The following is a 19,962-nucleotide window of genomic DNA, read 5'->3' as shown; positions in this document are numbered from 1 at the left end:
ACTCTTTACAGTTTTTACTGAACTTTCCACCAACCCATTTGAGCGTGGATAGTGGGGACTTGACATAGTATGGACACATTCCCACTCATCAGCAAATTGTCTAAATTCAGCACTGGAAAACTGAGGACCATTGTCAGTGAACACTTCCATAGGAACACCATGCCTTGCAAAGATTGACTTCATGCAATTGATTACAGCTTTACTAGTAGTTGTATGTAGTGTCTTCACCTCACGGTAGTTAGAGTAATAATCAGTCACGACAATGTACGTTTTCCCATTACAATCAAACAAATCTGCGCCAACTTTCTGGTACGGTCTCTCTGGCACTGCGTGAGGACTCAGTGGCTCGACTAGTTGTTTTGGTCTATACGTAAGACATAATTCACATGTAGCTGTAGTCTGTGCTATGTCTTGGTTCATTCTTGGCCAATACATAACTTCACGTGCTCTCCGCTTACATTTTTCTACTCCTAAGTGGCCTTCATGTATCTTGCACAGCATAGTTTTCTTAGTCATGCAGGTATGACAAACCTATTGCCTTTGTAAATAATACCATTGACCACTGTAAGGTCACCTCGGTACATCCAATAATCATGGATAGACAGCGGGCACGCATGTTTTTCTGCTGGCCAACCTTTCAGAATGATATCACACTTTCATTGTGTCATCTGTCTCAGTTTCTTTCCTAATCTGTTCTAGTCTTGCAAGAGACACTGGTAGAGAAGCTACGATCAAATTAACATAGGCTTCTATCTCTTCATCCATCAGACTTTTGGAACCTTCACTTTTGTCCACAGCACGAGAAAGTGTATCAGCAATGTACATATATTTGCCGGGACAGTACAGCAAGTGTACATCATATTTCTGTAGTATGATAAGCATTCATTGAATTCTCATGGGACAGTCATGTAATGATTTAGTCATGATAGCTACCAATGGCTTGTGGTCAGTTTCCAGTGTAAATGTTTGACCATACACAAACTGATGATATCGCTCACATGCATATGTGATCGCTCGAAGTTCTTTTTCTATCTGAGCATACCTTGTTTCAGCACTTGTCAGTGCACTTGATGCATAGATTACTGGTTGCCATGTATCCTCATGTTCTTGTAACAGCACTGAGCCTCGGCCAAATTGCGAAGCATTTGCTGAAATTCTTATTCTTTTCGCAGGATCAAAGAATTTTAGCACTGGTTACTCTGTAATGATCTGTTTCAAGTTTTGCCAACTTTCTTCTTGTTCATGTGACCACATCCACTCGTTATCTTTGTCCAACAACCATCTAAGAGAGGCTGTTCGTTCAGAGAGTGGAGAAATAAACTTTCCTAAGTAAGTAATCATTCCTAGGAATCTTCTGATGTCGTCTTTGTTGTTAGGACGTTCCATGTTCACTATGGCTGATATTTTCCTTGGGTCTGGTTTTACACCTTGATCCGAGACCACGTCGCCCATAAAGGTAAGTGTATTCACGCCAAGTTCACATTTGTCCTTGTTTAGTTTTAGATACACTTTCTTGACAAGTTCCATTACTTGTCTCAATCTACAATCATGTTCTTCCTTTGTAGATCCCCAGACAATAATGTCATCCATCATTGTTTCAACACCTGGAATATGTTCAAAAATCATGTGTATCTATTTGTGATATACTTCTGGAGCAGACAATATTCCATATGGTAGTCGAAGATATCTGTATCGACCTTCTGGTGTATTAAATGTACAAAGCTTTGAGCTGGCCTCATCTAGCTTCATTTGCCAGAATCCTGAAGATGCGTCCAATTTACTGAACCATTTTGCTCCCGCAAATTGCGACATGATTTAATCTCTGGTTGGTAGTTTGAAATGTTCTCGTTTAATAGCTTTGTTTAAATCTCTGGGGTCTAGACATATTCTGAGTTGTTCATTTTTCTTTTCAACAATTACTAAGGAGCTTACCCATTCAGTAGGCTCATCAACTTTCTGTATCACACTCAAGGCTTCCATGCGATTTAACTCTTGTTTCAGTTTTTCTCTCAGCGCAAACGGCACTTTTCTACAGGGGTGTATCACTGAAGAAACTTGCGTGTCTATATTTATTTTATGCTCTCCAGGCAAACAACCTAGACCTTCAAACAAGTCTCTGTATTCTGTAAACATCGATTTGCAGTCTTCTACTTGTGATGTCATCATAATAACTTTCTTTAGCAAGCTTAGTTTCTCACAGGAACTTAATCCTAGAATCGGTTGCACATTTTTATCCACAATCAGTAGAGATGTTTTAAACTGTTGTCTCTTAATTTTCAGTGTCACTAAGCATGTACCTTTCACAGGAATTTCCTTCCCAGGGTACCCTGTAACTTTCACTTTGGCTGGATGAATTTTAGTTTTACTCTAAAAGTCTTATAGTCTTGAAATGATATTAAATTCACCTGTGCACCAGTATCAAGCTTAAAGGGAATGACAATCTTGTTCACAGTTAAAGGGATAATCCTTTCTTTCTTATCTGCACTGCAAAGTTCAATGCAATCCACAAAGAATTCCTCTGTTTAACAGCATGCACTTTGATTTTTTCACTTTTCATTTTACAGCATTTGGCAAAGTGATTAAGTCTACCACATTTCATGCAGGTTTTACCATAAGCAGGGCACATTTTAGGATTGTGAGCATTTCCACATCTACCACACATTTCCTTGTTAGACTGTGGCTTAGACTGCTTCATTCTTGAGAATGGAGGTTTGCTTGGCTCTGTTTTCTGCACTACATGGACAGCAGCATCAACTTCCTTGTCTAACGTTTTGGCTTGAAATCTAGTTATTTCTGCAGATCTACACATAGTCACTGCCTTGTCTAGTGTTAGGTCTTGCTCTCTCAGCAGTCTCTCTCTGAGTCCATTATCAGGTATTCCACAGACAATACGATCTCTAATCAGTGAATCCTTTAAATCACCAAACTCACAGGTTTTACTGAGTGATTGCAGCTCTGTAACATACTGATCAAATCCATCTACAGACTTCTGATCACATGTGAAAAATATATCTTTCATATGTCACATTTTTCCTTGGCACAAAGTAATCTTCAAACTTTTGCATTATAGAAGATAGCACCATATTCTTCCCCTCAGCAAACTGAAAACTATTATAAATGTCCAGCCCATCCTCTCCTATCACATGGAGGAAAATGGATGCCTTAGTTTTGTCAGCCTCTGTATCAGCTCCACATGCAGCAAGATATATATTAAACCTTTGCTTAAATCTTTTCCAGTTTTCAGACAAGTTACCAGACATCAGCATGCCGGTTGGAGGATTCAGTTTATCCATGGTTACTCACTGTTTGTAGAGAGGAGCACACGGCAGGCTTTGCAGACACTGAGTATCACAGCCTTACAGACTTCTGCAAGATTCTTTCACACTCTGAGAGCACTAGCAGTCCAAGTTAAACTTCTTCTGACACCATGTTTTGTTCATATGTTTGTAAATCCAGTCATAAGGACACAGAGACATGTGAGTTCACTGCTGAGCTGTTTTATTCCATCACCAACTCCAGACACACTGCACACTGGACCAGCCACTTCCCAGCATCCCCCTGGTCCCAGGGACCATCACTGAAGATTCAGGCTTACACATATTAGTAAGGGAGTGTCTACAAATATTAAGCATTCTAATACACTAACATCACAGGATGTTCCCAGAGATCTGCGCATGCTCAGTAGAATCTGGCATTATGCCAGAGTTTACTTGCTGCCGGAGCAGAGGGGGCATGCAACGATATTTTGGAAGATTTGTTGTTTTGAGATGAATCGTAGTGATAAATCGACCACATCGTCCAGTGTGTATGCACTATTGCATGCTCCCGTGTGTCATTGTAGTGCAGGCAGATCTGAAGATATCTTTAACTATTTTGTGAAAATCGTTAAGTGCGTATACCCTACTGGCTAACAAACGATATATGTTGTTCCGACCTGGCTGATGTAGACGTCACCTCAGCATCTCCCATCTCCTCCATTTTGTGGTCAGTCGGCGCGTTGCGTGCTGAGTGAGGAGGACACATTTCTGTGCTCTACAAACAGTCCTGTGTAGCCTGATCTTTTATTATATTGGTATATTCACACAGTGTCATACTGGGACATGAAGGGCCCACCGGGGGAATGCAGTTGTAGGGGCCCATGCTTAGGGCTATGGCCAGCCACCACAGAGATTTGTCTAATCACTAGAAACTGTATGGTCTGGGCCCTTTGATAAATATATATAGTTAATACAGCTAGTGCATGCCTGATAATGTACAAGAGTAACAACAGGAATGCACTGTAGAAGTTACACCATAGTCCTGTGCAGTATAAGGTAACACATGTATAGTGTATAACTCAAGTGCACAGTCTGGAACCTGCTATGTTGAGGAGGGTGTGGGCCCACAGGCAGTGGGGCCCACCGGTAGTTTCCCCTGTACCCCTGTGGGCCAGTCCAACACTGTATTCACATCACTGTTTCCTGCTATTTTTTTTTTTGTGTAAAAAATATGTTTTTCCATAAAAGAACAAATAAATAAATATATATTTATATATATATATAACAATGTAATGGGCGGCACTCCAATGGATTTCAACATAATCATACAGCTCACCAAGCCAGTTTAGATCAACGTTTCAGGTGCCTTTATTTACACCTTTCGTCAGGATACAAAGTTACAAGACAAACATACCTTTTATAACACCAAACGTGTGAGACACGCCTCGCACCTCCTGCTTCCGGCCCCCGGTGCCGACGTCATAGGCGCCATCCCCTACTGCAACGTAGATAGTAGGCGGGACAGTTGTCATAACGACAACCGGAGCTTTAGACGCATAACGTCCTGCTCAAGCAAGTCGCGCTGGCCCCGCCTAATAGGCGGAACAGTTGTCATAGCGACCAGCCTAACAAACCCATGATAATAACACCGCCTGCACGCCGGGCTGCCGGAGCACGGGGTCCGAGGCATACCATGTGTGGAAACACCGCTGTGTGCGGCGGATCATTACCCTTCCAGCAATAATGGAACTGAATGACAGCACACTCAGTCCAAGTTGCTCCAGGAGTAGTTACAAAGTGAAAAAATCAAACCTACACCAAACGCCAACACCAGAGAGAACAAGGTATGATAGTAATCGAAATGGAATGGTTTCTCCAATATAGCAGTGCATTCTATATTAGGGCCCAACCCCACAAAGTTATAGGCATTAAATATACAAGTAGTTGCCATTCGGACTCGAATAAGTAAGATATATAATCATTTCCCATTAAAACGGGAATAGACTAACATGAGTAATTTTACATTATTTTAATTAGACCCCAAATCATGCCGGATGAGCATAATATCTAGACTGGAAAACAAAATCAATTGTTCAGAGTTCTAATCCTCATGGCAACCCCTGAAAAAAGATGGAAACACTAAGGCGAAAGAAAAAGAAACAGATAGACGAAGTCTAAATCTTCATAGGAAGCAGAGGAGGGAGAGGTTTTCATTCAGTCCCGATGGGGCGACAGTGTTGAACTCAAAAATCCAACGCGCCTCCAACTGTAATAATCTCCTGTTGCGATCACCTCCCCTAGACATAGGAGGGACATGGTCAATAAGTTTGTACTGTAGGGCTGCCATCGTATGTCGTGCCTCCCTAAAATGTCCAGCCACGGGCTGTTCGATCTCTTTTCCTTCCAAGGCTTGTCTTATGGCCGACCTGTGCTGTTCTGCCCGTTCTCTAAAAGTACAGGTGGTCTTGCCAATATAGGCAAGTCCACAAGGACATTTGATAATGTAGATCACGAATTTAGACGTGCAGGTTAGAACGTGCTTGATGGGAACTTTCTTTCCTGAGTGCGGATGTAGCACTACTGGACCTACTTCAAGGTACCTTCATGTGGTGCAGCCTATACATCTGTATGAACCTGGGGTTTTGGTAAGGAAATGTGAACGTAATTCCCTTTTCTCAGACGTGTATCACAAACCCACCGATAGAAATACGCTATTACATGCCAATAGCTTTCATCCTACGGCCATGAAAAAGGGTTTACCCTTCTCACAATTCCTTCGGGCAAGACGCATTATTAGTAATCAGGATGATTGTGAGATGGAATTGGACAGAATGATTGGGAAATACCTTGAGAGAGGTTACCCAATTGAGGATCTTGAAAGCGCCAAAAGAAAAGCTTTGGCACTTCCACGCTCACAATGTCTGCAGCGGAAAGAAAAAACTCCGGAGAAGGTGATTCCGCTAATTACCACCTTCAACACTGCAAGTACAGTAGTGAGGAAGAAAGTTAGGAAACTGTGGCCGATTATCAAGACGGACAAATCTTTGCCAGCTTTGAACCAATATAGGGTGTTGAATTGTCATCGGAGGGGACGCAACCTCAAGGACTGGCTGGTTCATAATGATACCACGGCTGAGAAAAGGGAATTACGTTCACATTTCCTTACCAAAACCCCAGGTTCATACAGATGTATAGGCTGCACCACATGCAGGTACCTTGAAGTAGGTCCAGTAGTGCTACATCCGCACTCAGGAAAGAAAGTTCCCATCAAGCACGTTCTAACCTGCACGTCTAAATTCGTGATCTACATTATCAAATGTCTTTGTGGACTTGCCTATATTGGCAAGACCACCTGTACTTTTAGAGAACGGGCAGCACAGCACAGGTCGGCCATAAGATAAGCCTTGGAAGGAAAAGAGATGGAACAGCCCGTGGCTAGACATTTTAGGGAGGCACGACATACGATGGCAGCCCTACGGTACAAACTTATTGACCATGTCCCTCCTATGACTAGGGGAGGTGATCGCAACAGGAGATTATTACAGTTGGAGGCGTGTTGGATTTTTGAGTTCAACACTGTCGCCCCATTGGGACTGAATGAAAACTTCTCCCTCCTCTGCTTCCTATGAAGATTTAGACTTCGTCTATCTGTTTCTTTTTCTTTCGCCTTAGTGTTTCCATCTTTTTTCAGGGGTTGCCATGAGGATTAGAACTCTGAACAATTGATTTTGTTTTCCAGTCTAGATATTATGCTCATCCGGCATGATTTGGGGTCTAATTAAAATAATGTAAAATTACTCATGTTAGTCTATTCCCGTTTTGATGGGAAATTATTATATACCTTACTTATTCGAGTCCGAATGGCAACTACTTGTATATTTAATGCCTATAACTTTGTGGGGTTGGGCCCTAATATAGAATGCACTGCTATATTGGAGAAACCATTCCATTTCGATTACTATCATACCTTGTTCTCTCTGGTGTTGGTGTTTGGTGTAGGTTTGATTTTTTCACTTTGTAACTACTCCTGGAGCAACTTGGACTGAGTGTGCTGTCATTCAGTTCCATTATTGCTGGAAGGGTAATGATCCGCCGCACACAGCGGTGTTTCCACACATGGTATGCCTCGGACCCCGTGCTCCGGCAGCCCGGCGTGCAGGCGGTGTTATTATCATGGGTTTGTTAGGCTGGTCGCTATGACAACTGTTCTGCCTATTAGGCGGGGCCAGCGCAACTTGCTTGAGCAGGACGTTATGCGTCTAAAGCTCCGGTTGTCGTTATGACAACTGTCCCGCCTACTATCTACGTTGCAGTAGGGGACGGCGCCTATGACGTTGGCGCCGGGGGCCAGAAGCAGGAGGTGCGAGGCGTGTCTCACACGTTTGGTGTTATAAAAGGTATGTTTGTCTTGTAACTTTGTATCCTGACGAAAGGTGTAAATAAAGGCACCTGAAACGTTGATCTAAACTGGCTTGGTGAGCTGTATGATTTTGTTGAAATCCATTGGAGTGCCGCCCATTACACTGTTTTGTTTGCTGGGCCCTGTAGTGCCACGGGAGGGCACCCGGGTATTTGTTCTCTGCTCTAGGAGTGCCGGTCATAGATGTTATATATATATATATATATATATATATATACTGTAGGTAGATAGATTGATATAATATACATATATATATACATATATATAAAAAGAGTGAGAGAGAGATACAGATATATACATAGATAGATACAGTGCTGTTTTTGATGAAAAATAGGTTTAGGGACTCCTGGGGGTGGGCAGTGGTGGACGGAGTTCTGTGTAAGAATAAAGAATTTGAGCGCACCTTAGTCGGGCGCCCCAAAAAAGGGCCTCGCTGTAAGGGTCGTGGCCTTGCTGCAATGGGTATTGCCTTACAGGAAAAGACTACCTTATACCCCAGTTTTGCAACCTGCACACCCAGGCATTGGCCACCACAGGAAAACTAATAACCCTGATTGATGCTCCTTACATTATTTGTAATTTTTGATCCTTACAGTGATGCCCCTTACGCAGTATGCCACAAACTAATTCCATTACACATTATGCCACACACCATAATGCCCGTTACACAATGACACCCATAATGCCCATTACACAATTTGCCACACACTGTATTGCCAATTACACAATATGCCACACACCATAATGCCCATGACACACTATGCCACACACTGTAATGCCCATTACACATTATGCCACACACCGTAATGCTCATTACACAATGACACACCATGATGCCCATTACATAATATGCCACACACCATGATGTCCATTACACATTATGTTACACACAGTTATGCCCCACACACAATAATGCCCCTTATAAATTATGCCCCACAGTAAGGCTTCTAATTACTTTTAAATTACCTGCTCATTGACAGGGGCATCATGCTCATTGCCAAGGGTTTTCTTGCTCATTGCCAAAGGTTTCATGCTTATTGTCAAGTGGTTTTCCTGCTCACTACCAGGTGTATCATTGCTAAGGGGTTTTCTCATTGTTGCTAAGGTGTTTCCAGCTCGTTGCCAAGGATTTCATGCTAATTGCAAAGGGGCTTCTCTGCTCGCTGCCAGGGGTCTCATGCTCATTGCCAAAGGGCATACTTGCCTACTTGACCCTCTCCATGAGGGAGAAAATGCTCTGTTCCTGGACTTTTCTGGTAATGTATGATTGCCATCACCTGTGGTGAGCTAGTTAATTGATTAGAAAGGTGTTTCACCACAGGTGATGGAAATCATACATTACCAGGAAAGTCCAGGAACAGAGCATTTTCTCCCTCATGGAGAGGGTCAAGTAGGCAAGTATGCCAAAGGGTTTCTTGCTTGTGGCAAATGGGTTTCCTTGCTTGCTGCCAGGGGTCTCATACTCGTTTCCAGGGGGCTAATTGCCAAGAGGTTCCCTGCTCTACTGAGAACACCAGGGGCTGCGGAGAAATCCACCGTGTAAAAATATCCCACCCAAAAAATGGCCACTGCGGAGCAGGAGACACGCTAGAGTTCCTACTTGACCTCTAGCGTGTGTCTCCTATGCCACGGTGGCCATTTTGGGTGGGCTTTTTTTACACAGCGGGCTCCCCCACAGCCTATGGTGCTCCCAAGCTACTACGGTGGCTGCGAGGGATATTTTTATGCAACCCGCGCACCAGCCCACCTATTCTACATAAAAATAAAAATAATCTTTTTGGTGGATAGATAGATATCGACAGTATATCTATAAATACATATATACAGATGTAACCAGGCTCATCATTGCTGCGATGCATACGAACGTGCATACACATTGCTGCAATGACTAGCTGGGCCTGTTTGCACCCACGACTAGGCAATATATACGTACACTGCCGACCATAAATCACGGCAACCTAGTCACGGTTGTAACTAGGCGCAGCCACAATGACAGTGGCTACATCTGTATAAACATTTTTTATATATATATATATATATATATATAGGGACAAGAGCGGCTCGGTGCTCCACATAACAATAGCAACAAACAGCTCACCGGGTGCCATCAGAAACAGATTCCCATCTGCTTAACATGTAATACGCTATGAAGCAGCACTCTATGGACTTCAAATATGAAATGAACAAACTATGAAACGTCTCTGCAGCAACGTTTCGGTTTATTCAACCGTCGTGAGGCATGTAAGTATAACAAAACAATCTAATCTTTTATGACAAAGAAACACACTGTGCACATATCAGTGGAGGCCCAGATTACAGAACTTCCTGCTGACATCATCAAACATCAGAATCAGTTTATTGGCAAGTATATCAGTACATAATACACAAGGAATTTGTTTCCGATAACCACAGCTCCCAGACAGTATATGACATACAACAAGAAACATAATGGAAGGAAGAACACATGACGGATAGCTTGAGTACATGAGTTGAGTATTGAATGAATGAGAATATGACTAAGTGATTGCCGAATTAACCAAGTTAGGGTGGGATGTACTAACCTTTCCCACCGCATTAACTGCTTTTCTCTGCGCTCCTCTGACATATTCTCCAAGGTATCCTGTCTCCAGCTCCCTCTCCCAGCGCTGCTATTTGCTTCTTGTTTACACATACACCGTCTCTTCACCGCCGCGGCCACTCAGGTCTCAGCTTTGTTGATGCCGTGCTCACCCTTTGCTATTCTCTTGCGCATGCGCACATGTGACAGCATCCCGAGCAAAGGGGGAGCGCGGCATCAACAAAGCTGAGACCTGAGTGGCCGCGGCAGTGAAGGGGCTGTGTATGTGTAAAAATGGAGCGAATAGCAATGCCAGGAGGGGGAGCTGGAGACAGGTTACCGTGGAGAATATGTCAGGGGAGTGCAGAGAAAAGCAGTTAATGCGGTGGGAGAGGTTAGTACATCCCGCCCTTAGTTGCTTGAAGAAAATAACTTTCTGGACCACGTTGTGACCCAAACCCATCACCATGAAAACCAAAACAATCAATTTTCCGAAAAAAGCTGAAAAATACAGAATGCAGAAATAAATACATTACAAAATGCATTTAAGACAACAAGACTCAAAGTAGTGTACACAAACTGTACCACGTTAGGTTCCTGAACTGGTTGTTGTTCCCAACCCACTTTTAACAGGTCTAGCACTGCCCGGGGTTGTCTCTCATACAGGAGTTCAAATGGGATAAAACCTGTAGAAGCTTGTGGCACTTCTCGCATTGCAAACTTTAAATAGGACAACAGTAAGTCCTAGTCACGACTGTCTTGATTTACGTCCCTTGTAATCATTTGCTTGAGTCTGGTTGGATCTCTCTACCATGCCATCAGTTTGGGGATGATATACCGAAATTGCATTCTCTACACCCCAACACATGTCTTTCATTAATTTGGACATAAAAGGGGTTCCTTGGTCAGTTAGAGCCTCCTTAGGTATGCCCAAACGGGTATAAAGCATTACCAGCTCATGAACAATGGTATTGAATTTAATATTTCATAGTGGTTTCATAGTGGTTTGTTTCAGGATATCTAGTCATCTTCTAGACTACTGTCCTCTGGCTGTTTGGTGACCATTGCTGTTTTTGTTATGTTCCTGGTCAAGGAGTGAGACAACATGTTAGCCGAGTTTCCATTTCTGTAATGGTTTCCATGCCTTGGATACACTGGGAGAAACTGAATTCTGCGGACGGATCACGTGGACAGTTGGTCACTGGTTGGTCTTCATTGGCCTGGTTGCCCAACATCTCTTTAAGTAAGGGAAAATCCAACAAAAATATCAAGGGGTACAGAGATTTTGGGGACACTGCGTCTACAATGTGTAGGACTCGTCCATTATCTAACATCTGAAATTGTACTTGGGGATGTTCTTCCGTGTCTCCATCTACACAAAGCACCATTACAGGTGGTAATACTTTATCCGATTCTTTTGGAACTAGCCTTTTGACATGATGGAAAGTCCACTCCCGGAATCAACAAGGAGGCAGACTTCTTGTTCCTCAATTTGTACTGCCACTCAGAACAAGTCATGGTTGGGGTTAGAGTTAGACAGAGAATATTTACCAAAACATGTCCACCATTTTCATGGTCAGGTTCCCGTTGCCAGCATTCTGATGATCGAGATTCCATACCCAGCCCTTTAATTTTTTATTTAGATTTTTTTTATTTACCTGCACAATTCATTGTGTCTTTCTGCTTTCTCCTGGTTAACTCCATAGTAAAATGGTGTTAACATTTGGAGAAAAGTTTCTCCATAAATAGCACAAGTGATCATTCCTTATTGAAACTTTTGGGGGCTATGGGGAAGATGTTTCAAGCAGTGAAAAGGCACATGTCTTAGAGAAGAGAAAACTCAGTGAAATAGTCAACTTCACTGCAGTTTTCTCTTCTATAAATAGGGAGTACAGAAATAACGTATTTTTTGTCCAACTGAATAGCTAGAGAAAATAGGTTTTTATGTTTACTAAATAGAGCCCAAAGTTCCTATTTATGGGACCAGTTTTAACATCGCTGGCCCAGATCCAGAGGCCCCACACAGCTTTTCAGCCTATTGGCCCCCACAATCCTTAATTGTTACCCTGCTTTCTGCACATTTTAAATCTGCCCCACATGCATTACCACATGATTTATCCAGGTGCAAATTTGTTGCTTTGCTCGCGACTATGAATCAGCTCAACAATATTTAGAAATGTGTTTTCATTCCAGCAGGACCACTCAGAAATAGTGATGGACAGCTCTTATTAATACCCCTTTTAGACCTAATGAGGCAGGTCGCAATCGGGAGCCTGATACAGGAGCTCAACGTGCGTCCCGCATCAGGCCCCTCACTGCCGTAGTTTCCAACCCAGCATATTGCGGGTTGGTGATGTCATCGGTCAGGTGGCATGTTTGTTTCTCCCAGGAAATCCTTTTTTTTTTATCATGACATTAAGAATCTTTGTAACATACTGGAATTATTTTTCTTTTTTGTTTTTGCCAGAGTGACATTGATGGAGTTAATACCAGCGACTATTCAGACAAAGGGATATTAATGCATGATTGGAGACTGATATGTCTCAGAGTAATAGTTTGTATTTTGTTTTTCATCCAAAATTGGCTGTTTTCCACAGTATTCGGTGGTTGTCCTTGTTATGTTTAACTCTCTGTGTACTGTATGTGCTGCTTCTCACACCCAAATCTCCTTTCAGGCCTAACGTACACTGGATTGCCCTGTCTGTAACCTGCCTGGGCATGGATAAATCATTGTAATGAAAATAATGTCATTTTGTTTCCTGCCAAAGCCCAGTGCTACTTCCTGTCTCACCAGTACAGCAGAAACTGCTGTAATACTGTGCCAGAAATCTCTTCTAACACTGTTCACCTAATACACCATCTAAATTGATTTTTTTACTAAGTTTCTTCTCTCAAGGGGGGGATTTAGCAAACCTTCTAAAGAGAAGAAGTGGACATGTTGCTTGTAGCCAGCGGCGTCACTAGTGGAGAGTGGTGGATGAAAGCGTCACTCGGGATTCACTCCACAGCGGGTGGTACCAAAATGCTGACTCCTGTCACAGTGTAGGAGCAGGCAATCAGGCCCAGCGACTGGGGGGTACAAAGAGGACCCCTGTACCGGGCCCCAAGGTACCAATGGGCCAGAGTATTTCATAGGCTTAAAATGCTTAGGGGCCGCCAAGCAATAGTATTTACTAGATAAATTGTATTTGTAACACGTTGGCCGGAAGAGCAATAATACAAAAAAATCTTAAACTTAAAAGTAACCTCCCCCTGTTTAGCTCCTCCCCCTTTTGAGGAAAGAACAAGTAATCAAAGGTGGCGATGTGCGGCTCTGGCACTTCTCAATCAATGCGTCTTTGGATCCGTCGTGGCCGCCTTGAAGAACCCGATGCAGACGAGCTAGCACCACTGCACCACTGGATGATTGAAGCAGATGCAACACATCAGTGGTAGGTACTCCGACATTTCTCTGTCTCTGCCTCTTTGGCTCCCACCACGGCCATCTATAAGGAGCCAAGCAAGCAATGCTGCACCACCAGATGATTCGCGGCTGGCACAGCACATCACGGTAAATGCACTCATGTAGCATCTATCAGAACTATTGTGTGAGTATACTGTATGTTTATTCAATTTCCATTGCCACTCCCCGCTTCACCTTATAAAAAGTTATTAAGTTAAATCCCATACAAGACACATAATGGAGAAAATAATGATATTATTGTAAAACATAATCCTATGTTTTATTATTGCCTGCAGTGCTAACCCTTGGAGAACAGTGAGAGGAATACTGTCCATAATACATACAATGTATTATGTTACACTTGCCTTCTGGCTGGAGAGGACATCATTTCTAGCAAAGAATAACAGATCTCCAGGGGAAGGACTGCATGGGTGGGGTTATGGTGCGAGGTAGGGGGGCCCGGAGACATCAGTGTGCCAGGCTCCATGATTTCTGTTGCTGTCCCTACCAGCATTGCAGGCAAACAAGTGTCCAGGGTCAGCCTATCATCTCCAGGAATGCTAGGCATGTCCGCAGAGTTATGAAAATGGGGTCCGAGCCATGAGGCCGCGCCCAATTCCCACAAGGTCACACCCCATTTCGAACATGTATGCCAAAGGCATACACTGGGGGTCTTTCCAGCACATCAGGTGTCACCAGGACTGCAACTAGAGTGGTGACGGCGGTGCCTGGCACACAGCGCGTATGTACTGTGGGCAGACAACCGGCCAACAGCACCCCCAGAGCCGCACTTTTTTCCTTTCTCCCAACCCCCTCACACCCCACTAGCTGCAGTGCTCCCTCCCAGCTCCCCTGACGCAGGCTGCAGAGTCGTCATGAGGTCTCTCCCAGCACAGTGCCCTGCGCAGCGAGGAGATGTGGTGTTTGGGTTGTAGGTACACCCAGCAGGACTGGAGTCAGACTGAAATAACCAGCCCAGGACAGTTTCAGCCAGGCAGGTTGGACAGCCCAGCCGCCAGCAGCAGAGTTAGGTCCTGGGTGAGTCACTTTCCATCCTGCTCCTGTCCCTGTCACCTCTATCCTGGCCCTGTCTCCATTGTTCTGGTCCTGACCCTGTCACCTCTTTCATGTCCCTGTCATCTCTATCTTGGTCAAATCAACACTGTCCTGGCTCTATCATTTCTGTTCTTCCCCACTGTCATCTCTGTACTGGTCCAGTCACCTCTGTCCTATACCTAACACCCCTCTCTCTTGTCCCCTCTGTTCTGTCCTGGCCCTATCACCTCCTTCCTAAAACTGTCACCTCTGTCCTGTCCCTAAAACCATTCTCTCCTGTCCCCTCGGTTCTGTCCTTAACCTGTTCAGAGCCGACCCTAGGCATAGGCAAACTAGTCAAATGCCTAGGGCATTTGAAAAGCATAGGGGCACAAGCAGCTTCTGATGATTAAAATGATATACAACATGCCTATATTCTGTGCGTAACTGCATCTGTATCTGCATACAAAATGTATTCCTGGAAATCAACGTAGCATTTCGTATGCAGATACAGCCACAGTCGCACACAAAATATAGGCATGCCGCATATGATTGTAATCAGCAGAAGCTGCTTTTGCATCCTAGTCACATAGCAGTGCAAAAAAGAGGCATTTGCGGCAAAAAAAGGTACCAATGTTAGCAGAGCTGGCCGGGAGCTGCCAGCTGACTCATGCCAGGAATAACCTGCTGCATGGCGTATTGAGGCATTACGGATGGTATAATGGTTAGCATTACTGCCTAACAGCACTGAGGTTATGGGTTAAATTCCCACCATGGCTCTACCTGTGCGGAGTTTGTATATTCTCCACGTACTTGCGTGGGTTTCCTCCGGGTACTCCGGTTTCCTACCACAATCCAAAAATATACTGGAATGTCAACTGGTTCCCACACAAAAACTCTAGTATGAATGTGTGCTCATGTACATGTGGTAGGGAATATAGATTGTTATCTCCACTGGGGCAGGGACCGATGCGAATGGCCAAATATTCTCTGTAAAGTGCTGCGGAATAAGTGCGCTATATAAATAACTGGTAATCATAAATAAAATTGAGGCAAGATGTATGAAGACACATCTGTATCTAAGCAGAGGCAGAGGTCACAGTGTTAGCAGCCGTGTGAGTGCTGTGTGCGGTTGGGTCAGTTGTGCAATAGTGTAACAGGAATTATGTGTGTCATTATGTGTATAAGGGCATTAATAATGTGCAGCATATTTGTAAGGGGCATTATGTGTGTCATTATGTGTATAAGGGCATTAATAATGTGCAGCATATATGTAAGGGACATTATGTGTGTCATTATGTGTATAAGGGCAATCATAATGTTCGGCATATGTGTAAGGGACATTATGTGTGTCATTATGTTTATAAGGGCATTAATAATGTGTGTCATGTGTAAGGGGCATTACTGTGTGGTATTATGTATATAAATAAATGACTCATTTGTGGCATTGTGTGTATAAGGTGCTCTACTGTGTGGTGTAACGGTATAGAAAGGGCACTACTGTGTGGTCTAATGTGAATAAAGAGCAATATGGTGTGTAATGTGATTAAGAAGCAATTCAGTGTGATGTAATGTGAATAAAGGGCACTATTGTGGGGAGTAATGTATATAAGGTAAAGTGGTACTACTGTGAATAAGGGACACTATCGCATGATATAATGTGAATAAAGTTGCACTACTGTGTGGCGTAATTTGAATTGGTGGTACTATTGTGTGGCCATGCCCCTTCCCAGCAAGAACACACCTCTTTTTGGGCTGTGCGCCGAATGTGTGCACTGTTTCTATTTAAAATATAGTGTTTAGGAGCACCTAAATGAGGACTGCTATGACTGAGGGGTGATGGTGCTGGGAAAGGGGTGTAGTGTCAGAGGCTGAACTAGCGGCAGTGCTAGGGAGCACCAGCCAAAATCTTGCCTTGGGCATCATATTGGTTAGGACCACCTCTGGCCCTGTCACCCCTGTCCTGGCCCTGTCACCCCTGTTCTGGCCCTGTCACCCCTGTCTCGGCCCTGCCACCTCTGTCCTGGCATTGTCACCTCTGTCCTGTCCTTATCACCCCTCTCTCCTCTGTTCTGTCCTTGACCTGTCACCCCTGTCGTGGCACTGTCACCTTTGCCCTGGCCCTGTCACCCCTCTCTACTATCCCCTCTGTTCTGTCTCCTTCACCTCTATCTTGTCCCTGTCACTTCTGTCCTGGCTATGTCACCTGCTGTATGTTCTGGTCCTGTCCCTGTCACTTGTCCCTGTTCCCTCTGTCCTGGCTTTGTCTCCTATGTCCTGTCCTGTCCCTGCCACCTCTATCTTGTCCCTGTCACTTCTGTCCTGGTTCTGTCACCTATGTACTGGTTCTGTCTCTGTCACCTCTGTCTTATCCCTGTCCCCTTTGTCATGGTCCTGTCCCTGACACCTCTATCTTGTACCTGTCACTTCTGTCCTGGCCCTGTCACCTCTGTCCTGGCCCTGGCATCCCTATATCCTGTCCCTTCTGTTCTGTCCCTGTTCTCCCTGTCCTGGTCCTGTCCATGTCACCTCTATCTTGTCCCTGTCCCCTCTGTCCTGTTGCTGTCCCAGTCAACTCTACCTTTTCCTTGTCACTTCTGGCCTGTCCCTGTCACCTATGTCCTGTCCCTGTCCCCTCTATCTTGTTCCTGTCACCTCTGTTCTGGCCCTGTCACACCTCTCTCCTGTCCCTTCTTTTCTGTCCCTGTCCCCTCTGTCCTAGTCCTGTCCCTGTCGCCTCTATCTTGTCCCTTTCACTTCTGTCCTGGATCTGTTACCTATGTCCTGGTCCTGTCTTTGTCACCTCTGTCTTGTCCCTGTCACCTCTTTCTTGTTCCTGTCATTTCTGTCTTGGTCCTGTCACATCTCTCCTGGCCCTGTCACTTCTGACCTGGCCCTGTCACCCTTATATCCTGTCCCTTCTGTTCTGTCCTGGTCCTACCTGTCCCTGTCACCTCTAACTTGTCCCTGTCACTTCCGTCCTGTCTATGTCACCTATGTCCTGGTCTTGTCCCTGTCACCTCTATCTTGTCCCTATCCCCTCTGTCCTGGATATGTCACATATGTCCTGGTCCGGTCCTTGCCACCTCTATCTTATCCCTGTCCCCTCTGTCCTGTCCCTGTCGCCTCTATCTTGTCACTGTCATTTCTGACTTGGTCCTGTCCCTGTCACCTTTATTTGTCACTCATTTCTGTCCTGGTGCTGTCATCTAGGTCCTAGTCCTGTCCATCCCTGTCACCTCTTTCTTGTTCCTGTCACATCTGTCCTGGTCCTGTCCCTGTCACCTTTATCTTGTTCCTGTCACATCCGTCCTGGTCCTGTCACCTCTAGTCCCTTTCACTTCTGTCCTGGTCTTGTCACCTATGTCCTGATCCTGTCCATCCCTGTAACCTCTATGTTGGTCAAGTCAACACTGTCCTGGCCCTATACACAAAATAGAAATAGTTCCGCAGTAAGAACATCATGGATGGTAGTAGTTTGAAGTTATATTAGGTGCACTGCTGGGGTGCTTCAAGAGAGGAGGAGGCCAGTGTGCAGACTCCAGCTGGGCCTCCTCCTCTCTAGCTGGCTGCGCTGTAGACTCTGGGCACTAGGGTCACTAGGGTTCCCCGGGGGCCCGTGTGCACTGCATCCCTTATAAATATGCCAGTGGTGCTCAGGAAAATGATCTGCTCAATATTATACACTAAGATATTGCATGATCAATATAGATCTTAACACAAATAAGGAGACGTTATAGTTCTTACAGCTCTGCAACATTGTGCACTCACCAATTATATCAGAACTGAGTGAGTTGATTGTATATATGTGCACTAATCTAACAGGAATTAATAACACAGTGTCACATTGAATATATACTGTACAACTGTACATATCAACAATAATGATAGCTACAGTAATAGTAGCCACATGTGAGTCAGTCCTATGGATGTATAATAGGAGGATACATTGGGTAGTAAATATGTGAAAGCAACCCTGCTTCATAGTAACATAGCCAAATATAGACCTGTAGGGCTGGATTAACAATGGGGTGGGCGGAGCTGCAACTCCAGGCCCCCCCATTGTATATGTGGTGGTGGTGGGTGTGTGTACTTTATGTGTATGTAGTGTGTGTGTGTGTGTGTGTGTGTGTGTGTGTGTGTGTGTGTGTGTGTGTGTGTGTGTGTGGTGGTGTGGGGAGGTGAATGTGTTAGTGGGCACTGGGATGTTGAAATTGATTAATGAATGGATAATGAGTGCTAGGTGAGGGTAGTTAACGAGTGCTGGTGTGTGTGTGTGTGTGTGTGTGTGTGTGTGTGTGTGTGTGCGCGTGCGTAATAAGGGGTTCTGCAGTGGGGGTGAAGTAACAGGTGCTGCTGTATGTGTAGTAAGAGGTCCTGCTGTGTGTGTAGTAATGGGTGCTGCTGCTGTGTGTAGTAAGAGGTGCAGTGGTGTGTGTAGTAAGAGGTGCTGCTATGTGTGTAGTAAGGGGTGTTGTGTGTGTAGTAACAGGTGCTGTTGGGTGCGTAGTAAGGGGTGCTGTGGTGTGTGTAGTAACAGGTGCTGCTGTGTGTGTAGTAAGGAGTTCTGCGGTGTGTGTAATAAGGGGTTCTGCAGGATTCTGTGGTGTCTGTAGTAATTGGTGCTGCTGTGTGTGTAGTAAGGGTTGCTGCTGTGTATATAGTAAGAGGTTCTGCGGTGTGTGTACTAATGGGTGTTGCTATGAATATAGTGAAAGGTTCTGCTGTGTGTAGTAAATGGTGCTGCTGTGTGTGTAGTAAGAGGTGCTGCTGTGTGTGTAGTAAGGGGTGTTGTGGTGTGTGTAGTAACAGGTGCTGCTGTGTGTGTAGTAAGGGGTGCTGTGGTGTGTGTAGTAAGGAGTTTTATGGTGTGTGTAGTAAGGAGTTCTGCAAGATTGTGTGGTGTCTGTAGTAATGGGTACTGCTGTGTGTGTAGTAAGGGTTGCTGTTGTGTATATAGTAAGAGGACCTGCGGTGTGTGCAGTAATGGGTGTTGCTGGGTGTGTAATAATGGGTGCTACTGTATGTATAGTAATGGGTGCTGCTGTGTGAGTGTAGTAATGGGTGCTGCTGTGAGTGTAGCAAGGGGTGCTGCGGTGTGAGGGGAGCTTTATAGGAGCTGATAGGGTGAATGAATGTGCTGATGGGATGAAATCAGTTTGCCTGCTTTCGGGATCCCGGCCATCAGGATACCGATGCCGGAATCCCGACAGCGATCAATGCCTACAGCAAAAATCAGGGGCTATTCCCA

Source organism: Pseudophryne corroboree, chromosome 1 (genome assembly GCF_028390025.1).
Source record: "Pseudophryne corroboree isolate aPseCor3 chromosome 1, aPseCor3.hap2, whole genome shotgun sequence".
NCBI lineage: Eukaryota > Metazoa > Chordata > Amphibia > Anura > Myobatrachidae > Pseudophryne > Pseudophryne corroboree.
Note: the sequence above shows the minus strand (reverse complement) of the source record.